This window comes from Centruroides sculpturatus, unplaced genomic scaffold (genome assembly GCF_000671375.1).
Source record: "Centruroides sculpturatus isolate CEXI.00-Female unplaced genomic scaffold, Cexi_2.0 scaffold219, whole genome shotgun sequence".
In the NCBI taxonomy this organism is placed as follows: Eukaryota; Metazoa; Arthropoda; class Arachnida; order Scorpiones; family Buthidae; genus Centruroides; species Centruroides sculpturatus.
Window position 1 is genome coordinate 733,469 of NW_019384506.1, and position 11,204 is coordinate 744,672.

Genomic DNA, 11,204 nt, shown 5'->3' on the forward strand with positions numbered 1-11,204 from the left:
ATCTATTAGCCGTAACTATCAGAGACGGTCTTGGTAGGTGTGCGGTGCGGTGCATGCTTGCCAAATCCCGAGGGTGCCGATACCGGTTAAAGTCTCTTTTGTGTCATCACTAGTATATCTCAAAGGACGCAACAGGGTTGTTGTAAATTTTAAACGTTTCTTATCATAGCTGTAAAAATCTAAATTTGTTAAACTTAAAAGTCATTTGTTTTCTAACTACTGTAATTCGTTTTAAGACCGGAAATTTCCAAAATTTACAACTTTTACTCACTTTCATTAAACTGGAAAAATTTCTGTCTTCATTACATCTAATATTACGAAGAAATCAGTCCCACTGTACTTGGCTAGGTATTGGTCCGGTTAGGCTTTTGTTTAAGTAAAATTCCGGCTCTTTCATCAGGGTTTTGTTTACGTCCCCAATTCCCTAATCTCTTAATTATTTAACTACTTCTTAAGTAGAAATAAGTCGAAACCGGTTACTTTGTACTCGAATATTTGTAATCTCGGGAAAAAAGTGGAAACGGATACATAAATCGTAAATTTAAGGAAAATAAATTCTAGAGCCTTTTCTGTACCTGGTGCATCTCTCATTCATTAAATTTAGTTGTAAATGACGCTGTCGAAGTAACGGTTAATTTTTAAAAATATTATACAAGAATTGTACACGTAATCGAAATATCTAGTGGGCAGGCGGATAACAGCCCAGAACCGGTCCTTGATAGAATTGGAATCTTTATATGTGTGCAGCTTTCACCTAAGGTCGTAGGCTTCCACCGGCTAAACCGGGTGAGGTTGGTGCTCTGTAAAGCGCATACGCAAATCTGGCTTTTCGTAATCTGAAAATACAGGAGTTTCCGCTCCGCCACTAATATTGTAATATACAATAGCAATTTTTTTTTCCAAGAGTGGCTATAACTATATTAGTTTGAGATTTTGGTAATGCGGAGAGTTTAAACACCTGGATGAGAACTAATGAAGGAGTCCTACAGGGCCAGGTAGAGAGGAAGAGGAACACACAGGAAGAAAAGACTAATAGCAGCAGGGATAGGTGCAGCGGCCCGCTAACGCCACGCCAAAAGAGGCGCCCACGGGTAGAAAAGGCCACGGGAGGCAAGAGGAAAGCCAGTTGCCGACTGGTGACGGCAACCCCGGAGCAGAACCGCCGCTGCCGATCGACCGAGGGATACCCGTACCGGGATCTAGGCCACTATCCGGAAAAACGAAAAGGGAGAGCTTAACAGCCGAGGAGGTCCGCCCGACAGAAGCAGCTGCCCCGAAAAACAGGAGGGCGAGTCCAGTGCGCGAACCTCGCACCTAACGCCCAACCAGAAAAAAGGCGAAGTACCCAGTCGTCCGCTTACTCTAGTAGAAGGGGCGGAAGGCGGCAGGGAGAAGGCGCCTTATCGACAGAGAAATTTAGGAGAGGAAGTTTGACTAACGAAGGATTTTACGAAAAAGGGAATTTATCTATATATTAGTTGTTTAAATAGGTCGAAAAGAAGCGAGGAGAGGAGGGTGAACCCGTCATCCACCAAGTGGAACTAGTCCTGAGGCTCAGACAAGCGGTAGAGGTGCCCAGATTGGGTAAGGGAAACATTGATTAAGCTTCTTAGGGAAGCGAGAAGGGTAGTTGGCCGGCAAACACCCACCGAAGTGGCTGCGGACGAACCAAGCAGGCCGAGACCAGGCAGAAAAGATTCTTTATAACCGTTACTCGTTATCAGGCTCGCCACGCTTACGGCGAGCCTGATAACGAGTAACGAGCACGCCTTGCCCCTGGGCGTGCAAGGCGTGCACCGCACGCGGGCGGCACGTCCAGGGAACGGCAAATCGAGCGATCGGTTACGTAATATTCAAAGTCATGGTCATAATACCCACCCTATTTATACCATAAGAAATGTCTTCGCATGAAGAAAAAAATTCTGACTGGCGCGCAATTATTATATTCTTATTTATATTATAGCGTTAACAGCACCTCTATTGGTATTTATCAGAATTAAGATGCAATGCGAAAAGTCTGTCGGCAGGTTGAAGCATACGGCGGCGCCCGAAAGCCAAGTACCCATAGTCGTGCTCTATGACAGAAGTTGATAGGACTGGCGATAATAGGGAATCCCCACAGAGCTTCCTTCTCAATTTGTACTTGTACGCATTCGAACAGTTCTATCGCATATCAAATTGCAATTATTTTGTTAATAATTTTTCTGACATGGGTCTAAGTATAATTAATCATATTTTAACTTGGTTAGCATTTAAATCTGAAGCTTAAAGACGATTCGAGTAGTGAAACAGACATTGACGGTATTGATTTGTATGATTGAAATCTGTACTTTAAAGTTGCATTTTCCAGAAAACCAGTCTAATGATCCACAAACCCTATTACAATATCTTTTTACTAATGACTTAATATCAACATTTCCTAACACAGCAATAGCACTAAGAATATTACTTACATTGCCGGTTACAGTTGCATTTGGTGAAAGGTTTTTTCAAAGTTAAAAATTATAAAAAACTATTTAAGATCAACAATGTACCAGCAAAGACTAAGTAATTTAGCTATAGTTTCAATTGAACACGAAATCTTAGACAGCTTGGATACAAGAAAATTGATAGCAGATTTCGCAAACATAAAGGCAAGAAGAGTTAAATTTCTGTAAATAAATATTTATATGGTTTTACACTTAAGTAAACAAAAATAACTTAGTAATAATAAATAGTTTTTCTTTATAAAGTATTTCTTTTCTTTTTTCACACCCTTATGAGACAACACTAAGAAGCCTGACTGGCAAGCTCAGCGTAGGTAGTCGTAGTTAAACAGGGGGCGGCGTAATCGGTATTGCACACGGGCGTTCAAACAGCTAGCGGCGCCCCTGGGTGAATGGGAACCTGTGTTTTCTCCCCTAACTAATTTATTTAAATTCCAAAATATGCATTTCCACTCTGGGATTAGTTCGATCATATTTTAGTAACAGGAGAAATATTCAAATCCTCGACATCCTTTAATACTAAGGAAAGCATTTAATTCAGTAAAATATTTGTACATTAGCTTTCCACGAAGTACAGTACACATACATAATCATTGTAAGACGGACGAATCGATATCAATTTAAATCCGGTAATCTTCCGCCGCTTAAAATATTCTGAATATAAATCAGTTAGTTTTTAATATACGACGCAATCGATTTTCACTCTTAATTAAATTCCCGAGTTATTAGCAGGCAACGTTTGTAGTAATATCGACAAATACGCTTGTTTCAGATCGAACAAAATCAATACCTAATTAGTTTTCTAAGTGCTGCGCTCGGATGAAATTCTCTACTGCTCAGTCTTATATAATACGAGACGTACACGAATGACCTTGTATTTGTCATTCGTGTACGTCTGCCATCCGAACAAACGTATGTCGGTGCTTAAACATCAGTATTAGCTCCTGGTGAGAATTCAAAACAACATTATTCCAGCGAATTGAAAATTTTAAAACCAATTATTCCCTAATTACAGTCGGGTTAAATTACAGTCGATAATGGATTCGAATGTAAATGCCGGGTGTCCGGTTTGTCAGATCGACTTTGTTCTTCGAGCGGCCAAAGTCTTCGTCACGAATATAATTATGGACTGCAACTGCCAGAAGAACGAAAGAAAACGGAAATTTCGTTTCTTCCTGAACAAAGCTTACGGGTGTTACGAAAATACGGTACAACTTTTCTTGTGGACTATAACAATTCGACAGTTTCTGGAAATCCTTTTCCAAGGCGTGATGTGCAGTGAGTGGGTATACGTTTACGGAACCGACAATAGTTTTATCAGATTGATATATTCTATTATTTATCTGTTTTGTGCCGTTCTTTTCGGCATATTTAAAAGAAGAAAACTGTACTTCGAATACAAGAAAAGCTCTTACGAAGAAGAAACCTCTTTAAACAAATACTTCGAAGCATTTTCATTAATTTCACTTATTCTCTACTTTATTCTCATGATTAATATATGTGTAGTATTAGATATTTTCGGTTTTCCAATCACGAGAGATAAGAAATCTCCCGAGGAAGCGGCATTTTGCATCATTTTAATGAATGTTGGTTTCATATATTGCTTCGCTGTTATTTTCCTTTCCGTCTTGCAAGGTATCGTCGTTGGATTTATAATGTTCGAAAGATTAAAAACTCTGTCAACGGCGATGAAGAGTTTCCACGCCGAAAACAGTCGTTTGGAGATCTTCTTAAACAGTTGCGTAGAAAAGCACACGGAAATTTTGGACGGCTTCGTACAGGTGAACGAAGTGTGCGAATACGTCTTTCCTCTAATCTACGCCTTTGCTCTCTACGTCAATTGCTTTTTCATTTACGTGGTGGCATTCATCGACATAAACTTGCTTTTGAGAATCCTCATTTCGGCTTTATGTTTGGTCTTATTTTTAGTGACTTTTCTACTTTCTTTTGCTTTGTCCCGTTTAACATCTGAGGTAAGCGCTATATTCGTTTACGTAATAAAAATAGAAAATAAATAAATGCGTTTCTCGTGTGGATAATTTTCATTTTTAAATTACTGTATCGTCATTCGAATTAAATGGCTACGACGCGTTTCTTTTACGATTTATTATTTTGTTCTTTAATATTCGCATTTCAAATAATCGAATTAGATGAACTTGCGATACGAAAACAGTAATAAGGAGCAAAATTTCATTATTATAATACTGTATACTGAAAGACAGAATAATGCAGAGTTTAAAAATAATTAAAGAATAATAGAATATCAATAAAAATAATTTTAATTTATTTTCTTTTCAGTTGTACAATAACTTCATAGAAATCAGAAGATTTTCTTCCATCCACATGAAAATTGAAAGCAAACTCAAGGTTGACATCGCTCGAAATCTCGATTAATTATTAAATTCTTCTTTTAACCGTAAACAATTTGATTAATAAACTTATTTGATTAGTTTCTAGATTTCATGAAGAGATTCGGAAAAACCCCGATTGGTATTTCTGTCGGAGGATTCTTCTTCATCAAGAAAAACTTTGTCATGAGAGTGAGTACTTCTTTCCGATGTATTTCGTTACACCTGAATTTTGTTTCTCACTGACGATGTGTGCGATGCGTTAGACCTACCTATTAAGATTTTTTCGAGTATATTATTTAAACAATGTTTAAATTTTAAATCTGAGTTCTAGCATCTGAGTTTCACATTTTGTGTTTATGTAATTATAAACACTGGCTCGAATAAAAGACTTTCTTATTTTACAGATGTTAAGTGGATTTTATTCCATTTTGTCAACGGTACTGAAGCTCGGCAACGAGAAAAAAGTGGATGCATCTCGACAGAAAACAACAAAACCGATTCCTTCGGCATATTGTCAGTTTTCGATAATTTTTAATTTCCTCTTCTATAAACGAAGCGATTTCGTAGAGGAACCGCACCGATGTCCGCCACTACACCTATTTTTTCCGACTGCAAAGGAGTTTTTATTTTATCTTATTATTATTATTTTTAACTCTTCCCGCCCTGTGGACAATAAGAGGGCCTCTTTTTGCAAGCCCATTATGGGTTCGGACAGGCCTACAATGGGACTTCTGGGTGGAAAGGGACGGGGCCCGACATATCCGAACGGACCACTCCCCGAAAAATTCCTGGGGATTTCGCGACCCGCTCGAATTCGAACTCTGGTTCCCCAGAGCGGTAGGCTGCCACCTTGACAGCTCGGCCATCCGGCCGCACCGAAAAGGAGTTAAGAAAGTTAAGTCGGAAAGTTTCTATCCAGGTTAGGAGGACGTATTTCGAGAATGGCTCCTTGATAATAATATACAAGAGTTCGTAAATGAGATTAGTTCTATAGCATTCCCAAATAGCGCAACTACAATAAGGCTGTGTACACACTTGGCGTTTTGCGTTGCGTTAAACGCGCGTTAGCTCTGCGTTAGACGAGCGTTTAGTGGAGCATACGCACTGGCTCAGTTTGGAAATGGACGTGAAAGTAATTGCTTGTGTGCCCCTCCTCCATCGTCGCTATAAAAGACAATGGCAGAGGCAAAGAGAATTTTGGGTGCACCCAATATTACGAGATAGACTGACACATGGAATGTTTGCGATGTTGTATCCAAAACTAAGACAAAATAAACCCAAGTTTTTTAACTCTTTTAAAGTATCTCTAAAATCCTTTAACAATGGTTGGTCTCTTTTAGATTTCATTAATAAATATACCGGTATCGCAATGATCGTTCTCCATTTCGGCCAACGTACGTCCACTCTACCCGAAAACGTGCGATCGAATGTACAGTAACATGGCAGCACATATATCTCATAGCGCTCGGCTGACGCCCGCAAAACGCGCATTTTAAGAAAAATCTATAAACGCGCGTTTGACGCGCGCTTGGCCAAAAGCGCGCGTTTGAGTGTGTATGCCTATGCAGAACTCTTGGTTCTATAAAACGCGCGTTTAAAAACGCCTAATGTGTACACAGCCTAAAACCCGCATTTGATGCAACGTCTGAACAAAAGGTTTTAAGGAATGCTTCGAAAAACATATTAAATCTTGTCGAATTGATTCCTACGTCGTGTATCTCAGTAGGTCGGACTTAATAACGATTTTAGTCGTTATTACCAGTTACAATTTTTTACAAAACCCATCCCTACTCTCAAAATTAAGCTTTCTTCCATGTTATAATAGTTAAAAATATAGAAAGATTTTTAATAAAATAGGGTAAGAGATGATGCCGCTAAATGTTGCCGAGAAAGTTAAGCAACTCGTTGCTGGCTTTTTTGTCTCCGCTGTTTTGAAGCCTTCTAATGTCAAACATGCCAGCATGACACAAAGTCTTCGTGTTCGACTGACGAAAGTTGAGAAAGGCCGCATCGTTTGGCCGAGGGAAACAAGATGGCCTATTTGCCGAATTGTTTTCCATCTGATTGTGAAGACATGTTCGGACAGTGAATACGTGAAGAGCCACATATCTAGTAAGGGCCATATATCTAGTATCTGAACACTCCAGACATAAGTCTGGAGTGTTCAGACTTATGTCTGGTGTATCAGACTTATGCCTGGTCCGAGCAGGGTCTGAACACTCCAGACATAAGTCTGGAGTGTTCAGACCCTGCTCGGACCAGGAGAGATAATGAGACAATCACGAACAGTAGTGGCGGCGTCTTTGTCCACTATCCAGACAGATGGAAGCCTGGCCACAGAACCTCTGTTCTCGTACCGTCAGCACCCTAACAACGTAGAGCTATGACAGAGAAACGTGGACTGCTACGAACTGGTAGCACGTTGTCTTTATCTTTAGTGACGAATGGACGTTTCTATATTGTTGTTAGGCTGCAATTTTTTCAATTAGTTCCAGATTCTACCATTGCTCCATTTAAGTCGAATCATACTAAAATCAATTAAATTTACCAGAATCTTCGAACATCTTAACTTTAACAAAATTGATTCTACCGCATCTCAATGGGGATGAACGAAAGGCTACAGACAAAATGCAGAATGGTCCGTCGAGATCTGTCTATATAAAGACCGATACGGAAACCCGAAATTCTGTCAAAAAATCTAAATTTTTAACATTAAACCGAGTCGCCACGCGACAATAAAATTTCGACGATTGTCTTGTTTTGTTCGAATGCGACTCGGTTGTTTCGAGTATTTTCTGAGATTTGCTGTAGTTGCACCGATTATTTGGGTAAGTTTAGTCCCCGATGACTCTAGATTTACGTCTTTTTAACATTGTCAAGCGGTAAATCACAATTAGCAACGATAATTTTCGAAAACGAATATTTCGATAACAATTGATCAATTGTTGTGCTGTTGATCATCTACATCTTCAATTCGAATTATTCGCGTGCGTACGTTTAATGTGGTATATATATATAAGTAGAGTGGCAAAAGGAAGTTTTATCACACATTTCATTGGAAATAGACACATCAGTAATGTCTGACAATATGAAACATATGAAAGAATATAGTTGTGTGCTGTTGCTCTTATCACTTGAAAAGTGGCCATAATGTAACCGAAGCATTTGACGAGGATGTAGTCAAAAGACCCGCTACAAACTGGTTCAAGAAATTCAAGAATAGAGAAGGCTCTGGGAGGTCATTTTTACACTATATTTTCTCTGTTATTTATAACAGATCCGGAAAAGTAAAACATTCTAAATTTATGCCACGTCGCGCACTTAATTTGTGAAGAAAAAAGCCAAATAAGAAACATTGCTCTTGAAACGGTTAACGTTTAATGTCAAACTCCGAATCACAATTTTATTTTCTAAGGTGCAATCGCAATGAGAAAATCCATAGTCCTTCGTCTGGCGGTTGACATTTCTTTCAATTTTCTGCAATTTCGATGTAATTATTAACCTTCCGCGTGTCCGAAAACCCGTATAAAATTCGAATCTATTTCTTCTCTGGGAATTTTAAAGGAAAATATAAGTAGACCGCGCTTCTGCAAATATTTGACTTCTTTAAAATAGATACAATAGATACAACCCCTATAACGCGGGTTCTTATAACGTAGATCCCAATAACGCGGCGAAAAAATTGCGACAGTATTCGTATAAAGACGCTAAAAGGGACGCGTAAAACGCGGTAAAACGTCATTGCGGACGAGCAGCCGAACTACTTTCCGCTGTCCAGGGCCACGCTACAGAGAGTTTAGGCGGGTAAGTTGAGTTTACTATCGTCTGTTCAGTATTATATATAAATTAGGTACTGTATATGTAATTATATATTAACTTAATTTATTTTAACTTTGTTATAATTATATGTATACTTTCCGCTGTCCAGCGCCACGCTACAGAGAGTTTAAGCTAGCTATCGTCTGAACAGTATGTAAATTAGGTACCGTAAGTCTAATACAGCACTAATTTTATACATTTCTTCTGAAAGAATCATTTCTTATTCAACGGCCATAAAAATTATTTCTATTAATGATGTCTCCAAAGTTCAACGAATATTTCGCAGAAAAATAACATCAAAAATCGCGGCCCCCATTTAGTGCGCTGCTCCGCGACGAACACAAGCTTAAGCAATGGTGACGTCGAACGGTGCACACTCGGTAAGTAATTCTACAATTTTTTGTTTATAGTATAGTTTATACGGATTATTCGTAAAAAATGATGCGTATTTTTGAAATGTTGAGTCGAATTAGTCTAGAATCGATTAATTTTATGGAAGAAAACCTTTCAAACAGCTGTAGTCCGTAAACTTCACACGTGTCGGGCTGCGATTAGCTCATGTATTTAAGGATTTTTACAACGCCAAACTCGTATAAAGAAAAACGTATCTACGCATTATAGGGGAGTCTACTGTAATTCCTTCTATACCGCAGATATTTCTTTCGTATAGAAAATCGTGGGAATATTTCTTCTTCGTGCCCATCAAAACCTTAATTCCCTCTGGATTGTCCTGGGATATCGGAAGACTAATGGCGTTGACAATACAATTTTCGGATACCCAAACGTCGGCCATTAATCGAAATTTTTCTTCCATCCTCACGTTCCTTTTTAACGTTTCCTTCGGAGTATTTACGGCTATAGACAAAGAATAATCGAAAAATCTTCGCGGATTAACACTAGCAGAAATTGTTGCCGGCAGAAGAGCAACATTTTTTCCAGTGAGAAATTCTATGCAGCGAACGTCTTCTTTCGTTAAAATCCGACCTTTACCACAGCTGTTTACAATCTTCTTTAACCTATCCGGTTCTACGAGTAAAAATCAGACTAGACTGAGGAATGGTTTATGACATTTGTCTTCGATATATTAGCATTTGTTTCCTTCGTAGTCGTAAACGATTTTTCCACCCACACGAGAAGACCGAAGAACAAATCCTCTTCGTTCAGTTCGTAGTAAAAGGAACCTCTCAATAACTTGTTAATTGTATTTACTTCGCAACGTTGGAAATCGTCGGTTCGGAATATACTGTTATCGGACAAACTGAATCGCTTCCAACAATGATATTGCAATTGTTTTTCGTCGTGTCTGACGGCCAAATCGCGGGTAGGACAAACGTTTCCGGAATAAATCGATTCTACCAGATACTCGAGACACAGTTCTTGCAGCTCCTTAATAAAATGACGTTTGCCAAATAAGTACATTTGGAATCCGTTATCGGCAGAAGTAAACGCCGCGATTTCGTTCTCTAAATATCTGGAAAGAGAATTCGTTGTAGAAAAATTAGAAACTAATTTTAATTATTTGTATACAGTAGCGTATATTCTGACCAGATAATTTTTTTATGGCACGGAATTGAAAAACAACTAAACGAAGCCAAACGTTTCTGTCAACACGATTTTCCTGAAATATTCGTCTGTGAAAGATAAATCAATATTTAACTTTTATATAAAGTAGATTCGTACAAACCTAGCAAATTGTTTGGGCATTTCCGACGTCGCAGGTAATCTGAGAATAAACTTTCGTTCACTAATAGACACCTTTGTGGAGTTTTTCAGAAGTCCTCCCTTTTCTATCAAGGACGATCTCGACACCGCGACACATTCTCCATTGTGGTTAACTATAGTCACTTCTTCCGGGTCGAATCTTTCTCGCTCTTCTGACATTTTCCTTGGTCCTAACTATGAATAAAATTGGGCACGAAAAAGAATTATAATGCGAGTCTTCGTTATGTTTCGGGAAGTCGTAAAATAATTGTTGTAAGTAGAATAATTCGCATATTTCCTCGATAGATTGTTTTCTGCCCAAGTATCTACAAAATATACTGTCGAAGTCGGTTATAACGAGCATTGTATGAGCGGCACGATTTCCTCGTTATAACCGTTAGTCGTTATATTCGTGTTGTTTATAACCGAGTTCGACAGTACTTTTATTATTATTATTATTTTTTTTAACATTAACTGTATTCTAGAGAAGCGAAGTAAATAATTATTGCGAATAATTTCTCTAAACTGAAGTTCTGTACGTATATAATATGTACAGTACACACCCAAATCCAGGAAAAAGTTCGCAGAAAAGCCATAAAATAAACACTACAAACACACATAGGCTTACACATATAAACAGGTCCACCCAGAACTCGTATAGAGTCTGAGGATAAGAGCGGATCCCCTTTACTAATTTTATTTTGAACAATAAGTTAAGTAAAATGTTTCTTTATTAATAAAAATCTAGGCATGCTTGCGTACCTTTCCTGGCAAAAACACTTAAGATTGCGTATGGTGGAATTCTTTACGAAATTTTATTAAAACCTGTTTATATTATTAATTAACT